The sequence below is a fragment of the Dreissena polymorpha genome, chromosome 7 (assembly GCF_020536995.1).
Source record: "Dreissena polymorpha isolate Duluth1 chromosome 7, UMN_Dpol_1.0, whole genome shotgun sequence".
In the NCBI taxonomy this organism is placed as follows: Eukaryota; Metazoa; Mollusca; class Bivalvia; order Myida; family Dreissenidae; genus Dreissena; species Dreissena polymorpha.
In genome coordinates, this window is record NC_068361.1 from 95,519,153 (window position 1) to 95,541,924 (window position 22,772).

The following is a 22,772-nucleotide window of genomic DNA, read 5'->3' on the forward strand; positions in this document are numbered from 1 at the left end:
TTATTATATCGATTAGATAATTAGCTATTTGTTGCATTCAGTTTGGTTTTTATGTATTTGTTTTATTTGTATCATTTATTTCCGCATACTTAAAGTGTTGCGCCCGTGATGTCCATTTTATCGATATAATAAAATAGTAACATTTGCAGTGAACTGTTTGCATTCAGTCGTTTTTGTGTTTATTTTTTACGCTGATTAAAACTGTGTTTTATCTACTTGCGCCTGGAATGTCTATTATATCAATATAACGATACATGTAAGATGCTAAACATATAAATTTACTTAATGCATTAAGAATTGTTTTTTATTTATCAGTTTTTTTTTATTTATTCCATGTGGCTTACGAGTGTTGAGACGCCTTATCAATTATGTTTCTGGAATGACCATTTTTCATTACATTCAATACAGCACAATATGATGTAATCAAATCTGTGATCAGGTTTGTTAAAATGTGCTTCAATAGGAGATGTGGTATGCGTCGCATAGGAACTAGACATTAAACGTGCTCTTGAGCATGTTTTTGCGACGTGCTATTCCAAAACTAGGAGTGTTTTGACAGGTCGTTTAAGTTAATGACGATTGCTACATCAGATTTCAAAAAATGGAATTAACACTCGTTCTTGATCAAACCGTTGTATCAACATATCTTTAATCAGATATATAAATCCATCTTTTGTATTCGTGTGTTTTTACCGAATTATTGAAATAAATGGACTTAAAAACGTAAAATGTTATCTTGGATTTTGGCCTATGAATGTAACAATACAGGTATAGTGCTATTGATTGTAAACAAGCATCGGCTAACATAACTTAAAATAGAAGTTAAAATTTAATATACCTGCAATAATTAAGCAAGAACAACAAAACCCGTCTTTGTATAATTTATATTTATACTTGTGTTTATATTATGATGATTAATGAATTATCATTTCTCTCTGAACATTGACAAAAATTTTAGAACCTAAAATGAAACAGCGTATCTCCCCTGACATGTAGACTTTACGGAAAAGGCACACACCAGGTAGAAAGAAAAATGAACTACGAAGTTGTCAACCTTATTTAACAGCCAAGATATTAAAAAAGCAATATAGTAAATTGAAAATATGCATTTTCTCTTGACCAATCGCATTGAACTAATTAAATAGTTTATTGTTAAGATTTTGGGGTAAGTTTGATGTATGTTTTTGAACTATGTAAATCATGTGCATCTTGTTTGCATGGGGATTTTTTGTGTTGAACATAATATGTCCTAATAAGCCCGAAACTATGCGACAACTAGTGTGTCCCTTATCACAGGAAGTACAAATAAAATAAAATCGTGCGGTTTCGTTTCAAACTGGAATGATCATACATACTCAGTCAATGTATAAATATTCATGTGGCACAAGAGCATATAAATGTAAACAGTTTTTGTGTACATCTTTATAAGTTAGCTCTGATTAAGGCCTATTTTAGGGTCGTCCGCTAAACATACACTTAATAAATCTCGTAAACCGTTACATCCGACTGCTTTCTACTTACCGTTTAAAGGCGTCGATCCCAGATGTTATAAGTGTATGCTTATAGTTAGAGTTATGTTATGAAAGATACCGCGGCATCAACATATTTAAACTGACTTTAAATATGATTGAGATTCTGGAGTTTTAACATTCAAAGCGTAATGATTAAACAGGCCTCATGTGAAACGACACTCAGATGTAATGCCACTTGAATGGCGGAACAAAGGCTTGGAAACGCATTATATATTCTATAAACCTATCGCCACTTTTAATACGCGATATGCCAGCAAATGGATGGATTTTGTGAAAAAGAAAATTATTCTCAATCGTTGTGAACTTCCTATGCTTACATTTATCTAGTAAACTTATTAAATGACTTTCCTAGAATAAATCATAATCAGGTGAAGATTAAAATAACAATCAGAAAACTACGCGAGTAAGTCCCTATTTTCTTGTGTATTAATCGGATTGTCCCATATTTCAAGTTATAGTACAATATAATGACAATATTATATGTACTATGCACATAATCTATTGTATAGTTACATATCTATTAAAGTTTTTAAAATATGATTTACATAGTTTTGACTCGAAAGGGAGGTAATGCTCTAAGCAATTGTTAAAGCTAAGTATTAACAAGTATGTCTATGGCAAGCGGTTCGACGCATAATCCCAATAGACTAGGTTTGTCATGAGAACCTAGGTTCTCAAAATGAAAACCTAGGTTCTCATGAGAACTATGGTTCCCAAATGCAATATTGGGTTCTCATGAAAACCAAGGTTATCAGAGAGAACGACGCGAAAAGCTGTTGAGAACCTAGGTTCTTGTGAAACCCTTCGATATCAAACGAGAACTTAAGTTCTCAGAATGAGAACCTAGGTTTTCATGAAAACCTAGTTTCTCATGAGAACCTAAGTTCTAGGTGGCTATGAGAACCTAGGTTCTCATGAAAAACCTAATTTCTTATGATAACCTCGGTTTTCAAGGGTAAACTAAGGTTTTTAAATGAGAACCTAGGTTCTCATGAAAACCTAGGTTCTCATGAAAAACATGGTTTCTTGGAATTTCATAAGTCTAGTTTTTCATGAGAACCTAGGTTCTCATGCTAAACCTAGTTTCTTGGGATTATGCGTCGAACCGTTTTTTTGATATTTTGGGAAACTACGAGGATTGCTTATATAGCTAAACAATACATCCTCTCTGAATGTGAGCGTGGATGGTCGAGTGGTCTAGGCGGGAGGCTTTTTACTCCAGGCCTCCAGGAATCCAGGGTTCAGTGGTTCGAACTCTGTTGAGGGTTACTTTTTTTCCTCTTTTTTAAATTGTATTCTTGTTGTTTTTTTTGCTGGAGATTTATAGTTCAAATTTTTAAATTTATCAATATAAAGCATTTAAAGCATTTAATGACAGGCTTCAATACATGCCAAGATCTGTTGGACGGCCCCTTTAAAGACGCGTAATTCTGTCAACCTAGGTTCTCATGAGAACTATTGTTCCCAAATGAAAACCACGGATATGGCAAGCAGATCGACGCATAATCCCAAGAAAGTATGTTTTTCATGAGAACCCAGGTTCTCATTTTGAGAACCTAGGTTCTTACCAGAACCTTGGTTTTCAAATGAGAACCTAGGTTCTCATGAGAACCTAGGTTCTCATTTGAAAACTTGGGTTCTGGAAGCCATGTGCAATCTTCAAGCGAGAACATAGGTTCTCATTCTGAGAGGGTTATTGTGATTATGCGTCGAACCGCTTGCCATAATCTTCCACCCCCAACATACGCGGGTTAAGCATTTTACATGATGCGTTTTTAAACATGTCGTGCTTGTTTATTGAAATGTGAAGTTCTGATAAATTATGGTGCAACGGTAATTGAAATACATAATACCTTCTATTTGGCCTTTATTCAAATGACCGTATTTGCGTAATTATTTTAAAACGTATTATCGGAGGATTGATCTTCAAAAGAAATCATCAGTGATTCAAATCGGCTCTGTCGAAAATTAAGAACTATCTACAATTGTTTGCATAGTTGGACAACTGACCTTACAAATAGTTTCAATGCTATGCCCATGCGGTTTTATTTCCAATAATTTATTTCAATAATAAAAAATCAAAAGAGATGTTCAGAAAATACTCACCCTTAGGGGTACTGTTCGAAGTACTCACATGTCCCTTGTTTGTTCTTTGACTTTGTTTTGTTATCCGAAAATGTGTATTGCTGATACGATTTAATAACAATTATATATTTTTCGCTCGAACTGGTTAAACGTTTTCCTTTATCCGCGATAATTGTGGTGAATATCAACCTAGTTTATTTATAGACAGAAATTTTATTTGAACATGCACAAATATGATTCCAATTTTAACACAAACGTAAAGAATCGTGTTTGTTTTACCAACATCGGTTTTTTCATGGATGTATTTATATGCTCTATTAAACACATTGCCATTTTCATACTAACTGGGTTTATTCAAAAAGGTTTTGTTTAAAAATGAATACGGCTCTTCATATTTGAATACAATGAGAAAACTACGCACATGAAGAAAATGGCATCAAAACGGCCTTATGATGTCAATAAAATCTTAATTCCAATGTTGTGCTTCAAGAAAATAATTTGAACTGCAAATTCACACTAAATATACAATATATATGTCGGGAAGTTGCATTAAAAACCGATCTTAACCATTTATCATTGTATTTTTTTATTAGTCTTTTTAGGGTTTTCTGTCACTCAGAGCATTCCGGTTTGAAAGAGGTAAATCATAAATATAGCTTATTGAATACTTTCTGCTTGCAAATCATTCGGTCATCATCAAAAGGCACATTAACATTGTCAGCTGACCACTGAGACAGGGGAAATATGCGTGGAAATATAAGAAACAATGACCAGGTAAGTCAACTTGGTGCATTAAGCCTTCTTATCAGGTGCTGCTTGATACAATAGCCAGTCACTCTGCAACGGTTTTCATCCGATTCAATATAAACTCAAAGAGCCACATGCACGACCATTATCAGTATGCGTCCCCAGTAAGAAATCGCATCGTTTTATGTATAAAATGATCAATTTATATTCGTGCATGAACAGTTGTTCTTGCGTCGAGCGTCTTGTCTGATTGACGTATACGTACATTTTCCTCTGATCGCACCCTTGGCAAGGTTGCTAACAGCATTTTCGATGGTGTTGTTTAAAACCTTTTCTACGACATTGTTTCACGTTCATATCATCTGCCAATCTTCAGACATAAAATGTAAGAACTGCTGAATAACAGACAAAAAAATGACCACATTATGGTTGTTTAAAAAAATAATTTGTGAATTTTGATTATTAGTTTCAAAACGATTTGGTCTTAAAGAATTAAATGCTTCTCTATAAAAAAACATATATAGACCAACGTTTAATCACCTAGAAACCGAAGTGAGAATTTATATACTAAACAGTGGACGTTAAGAAATTTTAATAATTGAATACTCTGATAAGATATATAAATAACATAGGTACATCATATTCAAAAACGAAATCAAATTTTCATACAAAAAACTAAAACAATCTCGGCAAAATCGACTTTAAATTGGTCCGAAACTTATTGTGTTAATTTTAGTTTGTAAATTGTTGAACGGATAAGTGTGTTTATATTTGGCTACACAAAAAACTTGTTTTTCATACTCTTTGCTCAAATTAACTGTCCTTCTTTTGACAGTCAGTTGACCATCTTTGTGTAATAGAGACACTATGAAACAATCCAATAAAGTAAGTATATAAAGTTTGATATAGTTTGAAAGTGTTTATATTTAAGACGTGTCCCCAAAATCAACTACCGTCTTTTCACACTGGATACACGAAGTTTTAACCTCCACAATACTACGTAAGTAGTAATTGAAATGTATGCTTCAATGATTTATTCTATATTGTATGTGTTCACATTTAATGGAGCTTCAATTAACATTTTTTTACTGCTTTGTAATGTATAGAAGGGAAATTAGAATGGTTTGCCTGCTTCGTTCAAAGATTAAAACTATTATTAAATGGAGTGATTCCCCTTAATTATATTTACAAACATGAATCATACTCTTGTGGCAGATTTTTAGTCCGCACTTCCGTGTAGTGTTTTGAACAAAGGCTATGAGAATACTAACACAGGTACATTGTATTTATGTGTGTTTTATGTGTTGATACATTGCGTTTTATTTAAGTACGTTTTTCAGGTAATCACCTTTCTCTATTTATATCAAGAGGAATATTTGATGTACCATCTATAATTATTTGGACTTTATTGTTTAACAAGATAAATACAGCATTTTAAAATGTGTTAATTTTAAAGGTGTCAATATTGTATGCTTATGAAAGAAAGCCACGAACAAAGCACTTAAAATCTTCCTATGTTCGGGTACAGAGCGTACGATCTATTCCTTACGTCCACGCAAACGTGCGCTAAACAGGTATAATGAAAATCTGCGTTTCATACATTATCCACTTGTATCGAGCTTTTAAAAATAATTCTGCATACATATTTGAATCTTTCGATCCAATGCGTACTATTTCACGCAACAGCATGCATTATTATTTAATTATCTCAAGAAAGAAGAACAAGGTCTTTAAGTAGTCTGTCATCATTCTATTGAAAAGTAATTTATAAATATAGTGTTAATAGATTGTAATTCATGTATTAAGCATTAAATGCACGCTACTTGATATTGAAGTACGCTTGAAAATATTGTACTATAATATCCGTTGATATTCCAGTTTATCCGTATACTATTATTTATTCTTAAACATGATAACATAGCAATAATAATTAGCTATAGATTAAACAACACAAGAGACACAGAAAATGTGTTTCTTAATGTCCATCTACGATGTTTCCATGTATTGAATTAAATTGTGAAGTCTGTGTATGCTACTCCTTATATTTCGCATTTAGCTGGTCAGTCTTCTTAAAAACATTAATAAACAATACATATTTATTTGTTTCACGTAAGAGTGATGTATTTTTAAATTAGCCATTGGATAATGTAGTTTGTACTCATCAGATACAAGTTAATGACATGACACATATACCGCAACCAAATATTTTGTTTGTGAAAGTTGTTGTTGTCGAAAATCGAAAGTGTTAATATAAACAATTGCGTTTCTCCTACCAATGACAAAAATGGTTTCCATTAGGATAATACTCAAAAAAATATCTCGTTCTTAGGAGTAAACTTGTTAAGTATAACAAGACTATTATTTGTTGACTATTACATTTCATGTAGATTTACGACACGACTAAGAGAAATATAACAGCTTAACATTTTAACACGTAAATGAAATGTATTATAAATATGAATCATGCATATGAAAATTACAATGTAGCATAAGTGTTTTCGACAATACTGTTCACCATTTAAATACGAAAGTTTGACTAAAATATAATTTTTCAGGCGAAGTTGTTCAGATACAAGTTCATTGGACACAGTGTGGAGCATTACATAGCAATAACTGGGCACACCTATGCCTACTTCGATTCGACTATGGTGATAACCTTTATATCAAAGAGTTGTGATAATGAAGCCTAAACAGCTTAACGAAGCAAACGAAGTCATAATAAACGTGTGGGAATATACAGCGCCATTAATGGAAGAACAGTCGTTACCTTAGATACTCTTTCATAAGTTTATTGTTTTTAAAACCGATGGTTGATAGTGTTCCATCGAAAGGCATACTGATGGTTTAACGAATCAAAAAAGTTACCTCAAAACGGTAGTCATTGATCGTTACAGGCCCACGAATCGTACTTCCGGAAGGAAAGTTCTTAAAGAAGACATTTGAAAAAATGAGAGTCCTTATATAGTGACTTTAGAAAGAAGGCTAAGTAATGACACGGTACAACGTATGAGGCAGCGATTGCTAATATTTTGCTCTAGCTGTTTTCAACCACGGGGCATTATAAGGAAAATTAAAAACATCACACAGTATGCTATTATATTCAAGATTATTATCCTACAATTCAAACTTAAAATTGTGTTCAGTCAAGAGATTTTTTCGCCATTCATGTAATAAAAACAACATATCCTAAGTATACTATGTAATTTACAAAGTGTTTGCGTTTTTTAATACACAACCCGTTTCGTTTCTGATGTTATATATGCATTTCAGTTATTCAAACAAACTGTTTGTGTTTGTGTTTACTTTGTTATAAGTGAATTACCTTTTAAAACATGCTCTCTTTATGATATTAATAATGTCCAAGCGTATGAAGAATACCTCGTATACAAGATCATGCTTAGATTTCTCTTTACCCGCTGTGGTGCCTGTGTTCGTAAACAGACAGCATAAATGATATAAGGAATGTGTAGCACTAAAAACGTTACTGTTATTAATCCAAATATCAATTCGGATTCAGTAACAAATTTGAGATTTTGGTCAGATGTTCAACATCGATACAATCAAATCATAGCTTCCACTAAATTATAAGTCACTTTAAGAAACTGTAAATATGTATACAAAATCACATTAAGTTTACTCTTCATTTAAGTCGCAAGAGTCCGTATATTAAAATATGCGTTTGACTTTTATCTTTACCAAGTGAACAGAACATTTACTAAACCTTTTGAAGGCAACAATATGATAGGTAATTAAAATGTCATCTGAACGTGACCTCTTATGTCATATCGTCAGGTCAAACCCGAGTAGTATATAAGTGAAAGTTTAGAGATTTAATTTTTATAACATTTGGCCATAGGTCGCCCCAACAAACGTTTTTGTTTGTGAGGTCAGTGACTTTGTCATTTCTATGTTTTTTTTTAAATAATTTGTTAGTACTATTTATAAGACGCCTCGCATAACCCCAAGTTTGTATTGCCGAGGTCACCGTCACTTATATGTTTGGTCAATAAATCTGTAATTACTGGATGGAATGGGAAGGAACTAGCATGGCATGTTAATGAGACACATTCCCGCCGAAAACCCTAAGAATAACTTTCCAAATCAATGTCACATATAGACGTGAACTATTAATATTAAATATAATCAATATTACAATCTATTGTTATGGATTTTCGAAGAAATGCTTTCCATTATAAGGAACTGTGTTAAACATGAGACCTAGGTCAATCACATACGTAAAAAGATATATTTTGTGCGTCAAACATAATCAGATGAATAGTGGTATTAAATCGAGGAATGTTAAGAATTCAAAAGCAATATGTCAAGCGCGAGATTTTGAAAGACAGCACTTATATCTAAATCACACTTTGCGCATAGTTCCCGCCCTAATTCTTGCATGTAAATGCAAGGTTGTCTAACCGTTTTGTATGGGTCTAATGAATGTAAACAATCACTTTCTTTTACACCTTATTATAAAATATGACATTTCTGCAGTGAAATAACAGCAGTGAAAATAAACTAATTGTTCTTTTTACCGGTGAAAAGAACAATTTTCGAAACTCCTTTTTCTATTGTTAGATTATCATAAATAATTTTAAGTATTTTTTCTATGATCACGAGTGAATTAAAATCGATATTCCACCGAATCCAACAAATTTTATTTTTATTTTATGCTTTTTCACCGTTTATTTACATTGTAAAAGAGTTTAACTGGATAATTTCGGTGGTATACTGACGTCATTAAGTCACACTTATGACGTCATTTGGTGTTTAAAAATGTATTGAGACACGCAACGAGAGAAACTTCGAGAAAGGGTATCTTTTTAGCGAAAGGGAAACAACTGTCCATGATTTTCTTGAAAAAGGGGCATAAAAGAAACAGAAAGTTTGTTTATGTCATTGTAAGTTCGACTGTTATTACATATATTTTCTATGATCACTCGTGAAATAACAAACGATCTTACACCGACATGAACAAATATCCTATATTTCTTCAGGTTACGTTTTTATAATTTCTCTATTTATTCACAAGACAATTTCACGAAATAAAGACCAATGGCCGCTCAAAATAAAAATATACTTCCATGAAAAATGTAGGCAAGATCAATCGAATATCATTGCCGGGGGCTGCACCTGCTTGTCACAAAAGAAATCAGCATTACCGATATAGTGCAAAGCTAACACATTTGCATCAAACACTCAACAGAAATAATGCATATAGTAAGATATGTTTCCTATATTGGATGCAATAATTACAGAATGTAAATGACAACCTGATCAGGCCAGAAAGGGAGCATGCAAACACCAGATTCAGCAAAGTGAATAACATAAAACTTCAAGAAAACAGGACGCGATACTTTGAAATCGGGAAAACATTAAAGAAATAGAGAGAAAAGACTTAATGTGGAGAGTGAAACCACATCGCCATGGATAATGGCCAAAGTATTAACTGTGATACGATCAACCAGATAGAAGAAGGAAGAACCTTTTGACAGGACGGGCGACTACAAATGCGTCGGCTGAAAAATACGCAAAGGATATCAGAACCATAGTTCCGAAAGCACTAGAAAAATACGTCCGGCAGGGGAGAAAACGAACGTACCATCAAAGACGCATTTGCAAGATAGTAGAATTCATATTCAAACAGCGAATGCATTAGTACATGGAGACAGAGAGCATCATTGCGCATGAGCAAGCCGGTTTCAGAAAGAAGAAGATTATTATTGGAAGATTCGACAATACTCATTGCACGGGCTATAGAAGACGGATTTGCGCCACATACGATGACCCTTGCTGCATCTACATAATCTCTTCTTCCGCTCTCAGCTTTGTAATCTGTCTGCCTCATCATTGCTGTGTATTACACAGAAAGGACACACACGTGGTTAAGAGGTACAAGTTGTATTCTTAATATTATACTGCAAACGGTTTGTAACAAATAGTTTTTCTTTGCTGCGTGACCATAAAGATAAAAAAAACTAAAGAAAAAGACATTGTAATTTCAAACAAGGCTAAATGCTAAGATAGCATTTGTGCTAGGTTTATAAGGGATAGTACTTCTTTAATATCTGCCCCCACCCAACCATCGCTTACATTTCGAACTATTCAATTTTGCAGTTATACGGTATAATTTTTTCTCATTACACCGTTTTAAATACATGCTCTCTTTTGGTATAACATATATCGTGATGAACTAAATTTGCATGCGCAGTATTGACTAGTGTCTCAATTTATATATTTCTTGTACGTTATGGTAACTTGGTTGAACATAGTTATATATGAAATGTGATGCCTAACAACATGACAATTGCATGGTTACTGCCACCATAACGAATAAGCATGATGGACATATGAGACAGCCACTTGTCTCTTTTGTTTTTTAACTGTTGTATTGCATTTTCATTTCATGAATCCATGTTGTTCATAATTGTTTTGATACACGTATCTTAATTATCTACATAATTAAGTGCCGAGTTATATTCCATGTCTTTTAACGAATACATCGTTCTATAATTCAAATACTTGTATCATAACACTGGTTAAAATATGATATTTCGTTAAAATAATGCCTGTATCTTATACAAATTATGATATAATTTAAAAGGTCTAACAGATACAATACCGTAAACATTTTACCATAAACACGTTTTCTTGAAAAACAACAAATTAAAGATGTTATAATTTTAAACGCACCATTCGTCATTTGCGGTAAACAAAAATTCGTTTTGCATCTGAATCCATTCATGTTGTAACTAAAGGCAAGCACACATGTCCTTCCATCATACTGTTACAGTCTTAAATAAATACAATATTTCTTTGTTTAGTTTTTATTATAAATGTAATGTGAATCAGATGCTTTTCTCCAAACGATAGCCTGTTGACCTTCCCATTATTAATTTGAAATTAACATTTAAATCGTTTAATTTTGATAATCTTAAACAGAGAGAACACCTCGTGAGTAATTTGATCTAAGCAGCCTTAATTATATTGTGTCTTTCTACTAGTTCTACGTGTGATAAATGTAAAGTAAGACGTTAAGCAGACAAATAACCGTTTTATTATAAATGCTATACTGTTCCCGTTAAACTATCATAAATTGTATAACAAATCACTTTTTAAATACATGACAAATGCAAACACATGTCAGTTTGTTTTTGGTTTAAACTTTTTACTAGCATATCGTCGGCTCCGTGCGAAAATGTCGTAACTAGGTTTTGGCGCTAAAACAGATTTTGAAAATATCACGGTGATGATAAAAACCAGCTTTCCGTGCGAAAAGATCTAACCTCCTAGCCAACCAGGCTTTAAAGCAATAACCATGTGATTATTTGGGAATTTTTCATTGGATGCCGTACTTGTCCGTCAAAACCTCGTATCTCGATCTGTACACAGTGCGGATGATCGAGTTTGTGTAATCTCAATTCATTTTGGAAGAACAGCTAATGTAAGTATTCTTAATATGTGTTGTATGTATTTAATATCACTTATTCACCAAATGTTATTGTATTTGATGGAAAATTTGTTTAAAAAACAAACATGAACATGTACATTGTAACATGTGTGCCCTGTATAAAAAAAATATTGAATACATTTTGCATGCTGTATCTTCTTTTTTACTCGTAAATAATGAATTTATTTGATTCAACCGAGAGAATGTCTATAATTGCAGATCAGTAGTTTTGGGTGTTGAAGTGAATATAATAATGAAGTGAAAATCTCCTACTATCAAAAAAATAAACGAGATACGACCTTTTCGCACAATGACTTTTCGTGACTTAATCGCTAACATATTGTTTGTCTTTTTGTTTTCTAACATGTGTATACATTTAAATTGTTAATTCTACATATGTATGCATCAGTCTAGTTGTAAGGTCTCGGACATCTTTGATATTTGCTTAATATATCACATTACTATTACATGGTACTTTACTGAAGTCTGAACACATTGTTGAAACAGAAACTTAAATCTATCGTTATTAAAGATTATTTCTTTTTAACGACAATGCTATTTACTTAAAAATATAATAAATTCAAATGCACTTCTGTGTTACTTCAGGACTAAATGTGTCGCCATAAAGTAGGCTCTCGTATTTCATAATCTTTTATTTTTTTAAGGTACATGGCTGTTTCAGATGGCTGAACTGGGTAACCTACCCGAATTCTTTTTAGTTCAAATATTTCGCTCTCTGGATCCGCACGAACTACTTCAAAGTATAGCATTTACAAACAGGAGATTTCATGAAATAGTACATACTATTTCAATTTTATGGAGGCACTTGTCTATGGAAAATCAGCTTGAGATATCTGTGATAGATTAATAAAACATTCTGAAACATTCGGTCGCATTCTTAGAATTTCTTATTCCGTGTGCTCAATTACGTTTTCATTCCGCAAATATAGACTGTTTGTTTGTTAAAGATCTCTGTAATGCCAGACGGTTGTATTGGTTGGACCTAACTGAGTGTACATTATCAACTTTGTGTTCCATTCCGTGTCTGCCAAACATTGAAATACTAAATCTATCAGAATATCGAAGTTTGGTGGATGAAGTCTTTGGAGTGATTTCGTCTTTGCAAAATTTAGATCACCTGAACGTGCCCTTCACAAACATTGCACCTGAAACAATCGTTACTAAATGTTAACCATTGACTCAACATCGTTCAAGAATACTGAAACCAGAGTTGTTGCATTCTCACTTAACACTGGCGAGTCAAGAAGATGAGATTTCGCTAAACAGATTAGTAAAAAAACGGTACATAAATTTGTCTTTACATTTTTACAGAATTTGAAAGTAAAGATGTTTTCTAGAGGTAGAATCTTAGTAAATCTGGCCTTGAAAAACAGTCTGAGCCTCATTTTAATACTGACGATACTAGGTCAGAGAGGAGAAGTTTTACTATACAGGGGCCAAAAAAAAAGACAAGTTAACTGAAATCGATAAATCAACTTCTGCAACAAATTAAACCAGAAAATAACCCATTTCTATCGAGACAAAACTTGGAAATGATGATGAAATGTTAGCTACAAAATGTGATATTACCAATAACAACCACCTATCGGATAACGATGAACCTTCTAACATATCATTTGATAACGATGACGATGTAGCAGACCCATATTGGAAAGACACTGAGACTCGAAGCTCAGATACATATGACTACCCTATGGACAACAATGAAATTGACCACCAAAACGTGATAGAAACTAATGTTACTGAAAGTTAAGGTTCCAAAACAAAACACGTTCCGAAAGATCATTTCAAAAGAGAAGTTCAAAAGAAGAAACGAATGAGAGGCAAACAGTATTTAGGGGTGTTGAAAAATAAAGATTCAAGTTTGAAATCGTATTGCGTTGAACGTGCAGGGCGATTGCTTTGTCCAAGAAAATGTGGGAAAAGTGCACTAAAACCAGCAAAACAAGACAATGTCCAAACTAAGATGATGAACACAGAACGATGGTTTTTGATAAGTTTTGGAAAAAAAACATGGATTGGAAACAAAATAAATTATACGTAATTAACCAAGTGAAAAATGTTGAGGTAATTGAAAAAAACGACAGGAACACCTTCGTCGAGCAGAAGGAACTTTTTGTACAGGTACTATCTGAAAAAAAAGTGAAAGAATCCCAGTGTGTAAGAGTATGTTTACAACAACATTGGGTATAAGGGAGAAAACAGTTTACAACTGGCTGAACGATTCAGAAAGTGGCATACCAAGTACTGAGAAAAAAAAAATAATCGGGGTGCTAAAGACGAATACAAGAAGCGTGAAGAGTCGGCCAGAGAATATTTTAATAACATTCCAAAACTTGAGTCACACTATTGCAGGGCTTCTTCTAAGAAGAAATACTCTGAACCTTTATTTGAAAGTAAAAATCATGAGTTTCGCGAGTACAGAAGTTTCATGGCAAAGGAAGGAAAAATCACCTTATCACAAAACTGGCTTTTTCGAATTGTTCGAACAAATGAACTTATCGTTATGGAAACCAAAAAAGGACTAGTGCGATAAATAATTTGAACATATAGCTGGGAACGTAGACGACGAAGATTACCAGCTTCATATAAAATTTAAAGACGAAGCCAGGCAGAGCAAACATTCAGATAAGGAAAGAGCGCAGAATGACCCAAGTGTTAAAGTAATATATATGGATCTACAGAGCCTATTGATATGCCCCCGTTGAGAGGCTATAAGTCTCTACTACAAAATGAAACTCTCCTGTCATAACTTTACACTGTTTGATATAGTTACCCAAAAAGCTCAGAACTATTTCTGGCATGAAGGCGAGGGCGAACTTAATGCCAACATCTTTGCGACATTTGTGATTGAATATCTTGATAGTATTGATCTTTCAGATGTTAAAGAAATACTCATTTATAGCCACGGTTGTACGTATCAAAACCGTAAAACAACCATAGCCAACGCCTTGTTGCTTTGGACTACTAGAAAAAAATGTTTTGATATATCAAAAGTACCTTGAAAGAGGTCACGCGCAAATGGAGTGTGACAGTGTTCACTCGTGTTTTGAACGCAAAATAAGAAAACAGGCGATTTACGTTCCGCAAATGTACGTAGACATGATTTTAGCCGCATGTCGTAAAAACCCCATACAAGGTACGGTATGTGGACGACATGTTTTTAAAGAGATATGATGAACTTGCCTATTACCCATCAATACACCCAGGTACTAAAGTTGGATCACCAATTGTGACTGTTAGAGTCATATATATTGAAATACTTGCCCGAAGGGAAGATTCAATATAAGTTAAACCATGGTGATTCCGACTTCATCGACATCCCAAAAGCCAGAAGCGTTAGAACTCGCACGGTACATGTTTCAGACATAGACCTGGTTGTAAACCTATACAGCAACAACCTCCCAATTAAAAGAGCGAAATTTCTGCACCTGATGCAGTTAAAGTCCGTGATACCAAAGGATTTCCATGAATTGTATGACAGTCTTTCGCACGCAACATGAAGTTAGAAAACACGATTGTCCTGAGTTCACGTATAATTTATAGTACAATGTGCTTACATGTGTATTGTGAAGTAACATCTTAAACGCATATTGTTGACATTTGTAACGGAATAATGAATTCGACATACAATTTCGATCAGACAGACACGCGTCAATTTTAAACATGCAAGTCCGCGACTGATTGCACTTAATTAGTCGTTGTAAGTCTGTCTGGTTGAAGCCAAAGTCGGAAACTATACTCCATAACAGTAAAATGTTTAATGTTCTTATCAAGGCTTGATATGTATTCCATGCTTTTGACTTACTATATGTTATTGCATCTGATTTGTAAAATGTGTATTGTGCATTCAGAGGTCGGCCTAGAGTCAAATTTTAGGGCAAAGTCACTTCTCTCTTGACAGGAAATTAGGGAGACGTCAGGACGGATCAAAGAGAAGTGACATTTGCTGCTAGTTATTCACGACTTGTATTATATAATTGTTATATGCGTGCATTCTAGAAGTACTTAATATGTTTATTTTGTATCCAATGAATACACATACAATTAAATAATCTTAAGTGTTTTTATTGTTTATTGTTGCTTCATAGTCCATATTAATAATCATTTCAGCTACATCCTACCCACCTACTGCTCACAAATGAAGAATAGAAATATATTATGCTTGAGTTTTCAAACAGTAGACATTAATATGGTTTAGAATATAACTGTTTACAAACGCTACAAGATAACGGGGGATCTTACATAATAGTGAGCATTGATTCTAATAATAACACTTTCGCAATGCCAATTATCTATCATATATATATATATATATATCTCTCTCTCTCTCTCTCTCTCTCTCTCTCTCTCTCTCTCTCTCTCTCTCTCTCTCTCTCTCTCTCTCTCTCTCTCTCTCTCTCTCTATATATATATATATATATATATATATATATATATATATATATAGATGTATATGTATATGTATATAACGTCACAACGCGTGTGTTAAATACACCACCTCACTGTAATCCAAACACGTGTTTTCGTTAAAATAAGCTGGCCATGGCATATGCATGTGTAAAATAATAACGCATTCTGTTCGTTGCTATTTAAGATATCCTTAAAATTGGATTGTATTAAAATTTGGACTGGATTCACGATTATGCGTTAATATGTTGATACTTTTCGAGTTATTCTCCAGTTTGAAATACATACTGGTAATGTACCAAATTCTAGCCTGTACGATAAATGTCGTTTATGTTCCAGGGCTTTAGATATCTTTGGGGTATATTGGGTAAATTACTCCCTGTTTCTGACAATAGGGTTTTTGTAAATTCAATAGAGTTTAAGCAAAAAATGTAAACTCCTACTTTTGAGCTCAATTGTTTTTTTTAATTCAATTGGGTAATTTAGGGAATGACATATATAATATAATAAAAATCTACTAAGGTTACTATATTATTTATACAAATGGATTTAAAAAAAGTAGTGTACATAACAACAAACAATTACGAGTGGCCATTTTGATTATTTCAGAAAATGAAAAAAGAAATCGGACCGGTCTACGAATAATTACAATAATGCCCCAAAGATTGATAACCGCTGGAAAGACTGCTTTCTTTACTTCATAGGACGGCAAATAAACTATGTATCTATAAACTAACAGTCAAAAAAAAAACGCCCGGTGTTCGTAAGAATTGCGTTTCGTGACGCAATGTTTTTTACGGGAATTAAGTTATTAAATTTGTAGTTGCGTTTTTGTACGCTTTATTTTGAATTTAATTACTTTTTTTATTATTTTAATTGCGTAATAACGCAAATACGCTTGTAATCTATAGCCTAGTGTAAGTTTTAAAATGACACAACAATGTGCTTTTGTACCAATATTTATTGTTGTAAAGTTTTATTGTGAACAGTGCTTACTCTATAAGATCTTGAAAAGTAAAACATCGAAAAGTGACCAGAATCACCCACACCACCAGTATGTAACTTATCATATAACTAGTTAATTCATGTTGAGAACAACACAAAAATAGCAAAAGTTAAAAAAAAATACTTACATTTTTGCATGTCTGCAATGGTTTGTAGTTTTTGATAGTTGCAAATACAAACGTGAAATGATCTTTAACAATTTTTTTCCTCCTTAATATGTACGCTGATGGTGTTATTTGTTTGCAATAACTGATAATTGGAAACATTCGCAAGTTTGTACAGTAGGAATTTAAATAACAAGTAGGTGCAATTTGTGATAATTATTTTCTGAAATAAAAGAAGGCCCCGTAAAGTGCGAAGAGTAAGATAAAAATGAAAGAACAAAACTCTTTACTCATTATCAATCAATGAACCCACCCGAACTTCAATGCTAATCAGTTGTTGTTATTATTTTTTAATTGATGAATTTACACAGGATGAGAGCTTAAGCTAATTAAAGTTGCAGAAGACCATATGTGATATGTTATCACAGATCTGATTGGATAGTCATATGTGGTATGTTATCACAGATCTGATTGGATAGTCAACAATCTGTTAGCTAATCAGAGACGTTAACAATGTATTGGCAAATCTGATTTAACCAAGTCAGTTTCAGCTGGCGCAGTCTACCGACTCGCCAGCGTCATTGACAGGTATCTTGCACTTGAATATCCTCGTGTATTGATTTGCTTAGTCGCTCCCTACTGTGAACATGCGCCTGTTATCTACAGTTTGCAAATGGATTTACTCTGAAATTAGTGCGAAGTTTTTTCTCCCCTTCTGTATTTAAACAGCAAAGTTTGCTCCCCGTAGATGAACTTTTTTTACCTCAGTCGCCCGATCCCTGCCAAGCAGCGAATTGTTTGCCAAATTTGGGAAAAGTACCAGTCCCAGCCCAATTGGTTAAAATGTGTGCAAACAACTGAAATTTGGAAATTTTTCATCGTGAAGACTTCAGATTGGGAATTTGGTGTATTTGATATTTTTGCTCACAAATACTTTTAAATTGATAACTTAGTGTTGTCAAGTTGACAATATTATATTTACTTAGGTTCAAGCCATAGGGCTGCATAGGTAAAATAATTAAATGTTGCATTTAAAAAAAATGTTTTAAACCTGCAATTGTGATTTTTTTGGACAGCAGTTGGGAAATTTGCATTTTTTTTCAAAATTGGGAAAGAACCGTTTTCCGGAACTTTATACAGAAGGAAACAAATCGCTGCAAAGTTTAATGAATGTTGGAAATACATGAGGCCACTAGACTGTATGCAAGTTTTCCTCACAGTATATAGTTACCCAGTTTTTAAGACTTTGTGACCAAGTTTAACAGTCAAGTAATATATAACTAGGATACTAATCTGACCAAGTTTCATGAAGATAGGGAAAAACATGTGACCTCTAGAGTTTCCACAAGCTTTTCCTTTAATTTGACCTTGTGAACTACATTTTAATCTCAGGCGAAACAGTCTGTAGATAGTCTCAAAAAATGACCTTCAGAGTGTTCACAAGTTTTACTAAAATGTATTATAAGAAATACTGCCATTTTCAATCGACCATACACATTTGTACTCAGTTGAGATATCATAAGACCAAATGTTGTAATTATAATCAAGTTTCATAATAGTTGGCAAAACAATTATTGAGTGTTAAGAAAGTTTCAAGATAGGTAAACCAAGAAAAGTGTCACGCCCCCTGGTGGCCAAGTAATTCAATGGACTGGAACCATACACAAACATGTGCAGAGAAAACCTTGAGACAAACGTTTTGAAAAACGTTTCATTAAGATTGGGCATTGTATGTAACATCAAAATGTTTCAATATAACCATATATTAGAAACTGCTCAACTCCCTTGGGGCTATGTTTTTAAACAGCCCGTTACCGCTTTCGAACTCAACCGAGATTTCATTGGGAAACATTTTCTGACAACTGTTCATGAAGATTATGAATAAATGTGCCCTTTACTGAGTTAAAATGGCAAATTGTAGACAAACAGCGCACAACAGACAAAAGGGGATCATAAAAGCTCACCCATAGCTTTGTTATGCGCAGGTAAGCTAAACATGTATATTATGCATAATAACTCAACATATTTATCTTAGAAATTACAGAATGGTATTCAGTGGAATGGACGCTGTCATTTTAAGAAGAACAAATCAACCCAACAGACGTTACGGTAGACACAAGTGTAAATATGAAGTGTAAATAAAGTAGTTATAACCGTACCTTAATATATATATCTGTAAATGGTATTAATGTATAGAAAAGCACATTATTTAAACTGTGGTTTAAACGTTCCATGGGTTCTTATTATCAAATTGACAGCATGTAACCTTTATGTCAGGACTTCTTGCTTGAGAATCTGTAAGCTTTAAGAGAACACTTACCTTTTGGACCTGACTAATAACAATTTATTCCTATACAAATAATCTGTTTCAAGGAAGAACACGAAGTACTATGACCCTGGTACATAGATTTATGGGGGGGGGAATAAGATTAAAAACATCATATACAATTGCATTTCATTACAAGAATTTAGCCCAAAAACATTTTCAAGGGTACTTCTTTGAACAACTCAGGTAATCAGATTTAAGCAGAGATTTTGCTTTTCAAAAGGCAAGTATTTGCAAAACATATTACCAAAAGTGAAAACTATGCTCTGTGGCGTTACACGTCTCCTTACACAGGGTGTTTAGAATTCTGGAAGAAAAACTTTTTGTCATATTTTGTCTCAGTATAAAAGTAGCATTTCAGAGGTCATTAGAACCCAGAAAATGGCTCGTTTAAATATGTGTATGGAAATTGCTTGACCCCTTGAATGTCTGTGTCGGATAATTCTCAGTCTTTGGGCACATAAGAGCCTGTCGGTACAAGCGGTGAACTCCTTGTCGGCAAGCATCAGTCTGCATTATATACTCTATTGCCTGTGATCTGAACAATTGTGAACAATTGAACGTTTTCTATTCACATCTTAAATCAGTTCTAGGTCATTGAAAGTGTTATCAAACATTTTTTTTATTTTCTATATAAGTGATCAAGTGCTCAAATAGAGCTGAAAATCGTTAGTTAGTATTGTTAAAATGTCATGAAACATTTTATTATAACATGTACTGGCCCTTTATTGGCCATGTGATATTACTGACGACATACCCACCACATAAAAATCAGAGTATGCAAAGTCACATACTTTTCATATGTAACCAAGCTGATAAAATCAATCCCATATTGTAGCTACCGGTATCTTAGTTTGAAGTAAATGTTCAAAGTCAACAATCTGGCCTAAGATGTTTCGACAATAAATGATGTTGATAACCCAAAATGTCTTATGGACGTTCTAACATTTAACCTGTTTTTTCATGTCAGGTGATTTTATGACATGATATCATTCATATGGGTGAAGTGAATGTAAGATAATTGAACTATTATCTGACTTTATCTAAAAAAAATTCCATTTACAGAACATCGGATGATTAAACTATTTGTACTTTGCCCTTACATGTGATATACAGATAAAGATTGCAAAATATTTGTCTGAGAAGTAGTTAATATTAGTGTGTATGCAATCTTTGGTTTGATTTTCATATCACAGTGGACACACTGATCCCACGAATAAAATAGAACAAGCTGAGTTGTTCTTACAAATTCAATTAATGACATGTGACTGAAAAATGGCCACAATATTTTGGTTTCATGTTCATTTTCAAACATAACTATTATTACACTATACAGTATTTTGTGATTGCGCAAAAGTTGAAAAAAAAACATGTTTTCGATAGATTTTATAGATTTTCCTATGATCTAGAAACTTTGTTTTTAGAAGCAGTTCATGTTATGAACTTTTTTGTAATCACTTTCTGCAAGCCGACTAAATGGTACTAATTTTGCTAATTAAAAGTTTGGAATTAATAAGTACAGTTTTCCATTTCATCGCTTAATGTTTTCACTTAAGTTTAGACCTCTATAACTAGAGTGTTGTAACACGATTTTGAAATAGCTGTTGTTACTTGTTATTCATACTGCTTTTTAGCGCAGATAATTGGTCACAAATTCTGTATAAGTACGTTGTGGCGACTTTAGATAATGTCCAAATATATCTTTGTGCGTTACTTAATTTGACGATAGTCTACAAGTACATGATGTAGACATACATGAATGACTGTTACGCGATAGCATTCGCATGCTTTTATGAAAAGTTCATTTTGAATTATATGATTTATAACGGTAACTTTTTCTTCCGTCGACTTTTTTTTACCAGTCACGCACTTGAATGACTATTGCCGCTTATTTTTACATGAGTGGTCTATAAATATACAACACCATGATAGGTATCAGAGTTCCTTAGTGAATAGTATGGACATGTGACTTGGAAAAACAAGAAGTACGTTGTTAAATAAGGAGTTTCCATGATGTGTTACGTTAAATGTCAAATTGTAACAGAGTACCGAGCAAAAGATGGACATGTTTTTAAAATGTTTTACCTCATAGTCGAAAAGCTTTTTTTTATAAATATTGTTTCACTTCTAAAAATAAATTACATTAACATGTTTTCTTTTATTTCTATGACGATTTAATTTATCCCACACAAAATGTTCATTTGTGCAGTAACGATTTCCCAGTCAGTGTGATGAGTATATTGACATCAAATAATGTCAATTAACGGTTAAGAATGTGATTGTTTGTATTTTTATACATCTACGATTCAATCTGACAGATATCAACATAAAGGTATAGAAATATGGAAACACGCATTCAAGTAGCAAGGATAATTACATATCTTGAGGGTAAACTTCATATATACCCCCTTAAAAAATGTCGTATCTGGAGTATCTTAATGTTTCGTATGAATTGTGTTAATTGTTTCTGAGAAACTATCTTATCTCGATATATTTAAAGACAAAGTAAATTACAGCAGTTTCCAACATAAAAATACGTAAAGTAATGCTAATGATGACCATTTGACAAATATTTCCTAATTTCAGCAGCTTTTAAAATAGTACTGAAGTATTTTCCTCCTCCTGAAATGTTAAGATTTTCTAGTTACGACATTTTCGCACGGAGCCGACGATATATGCAAGTATTTTATATGTCAGATGGATTGTGAGTGATCGATTGTAAATTAACAAACTACCAAACCTTGGGTGAAAAAAAAATAAATTCATACTGTTTGTTTCAATTCAAGCTGCGTCTGAATTAAGGGAACCAGAAGCATGCTTTCTTTGACATATTTCTTAACATTTGTTTTAGGTCTCTGATAGTTACATAATATGCATAAATGGTTTGGTATAATACCCGTTATTATGTATTAGCTTGTTCAGGAATAAAGAACACTAAACTATTTCGCAACCCAGTTGGGAGTTGTTGTAAATAAGATTAAAGTTAAGTCGCCGAGATTAGCCCCTAACGGCGAACGTATATAACGATTTGCATCTTTATTAAATGTAATTGATACATTTGTCTTTTAATCAGTACATACACATATCTATAC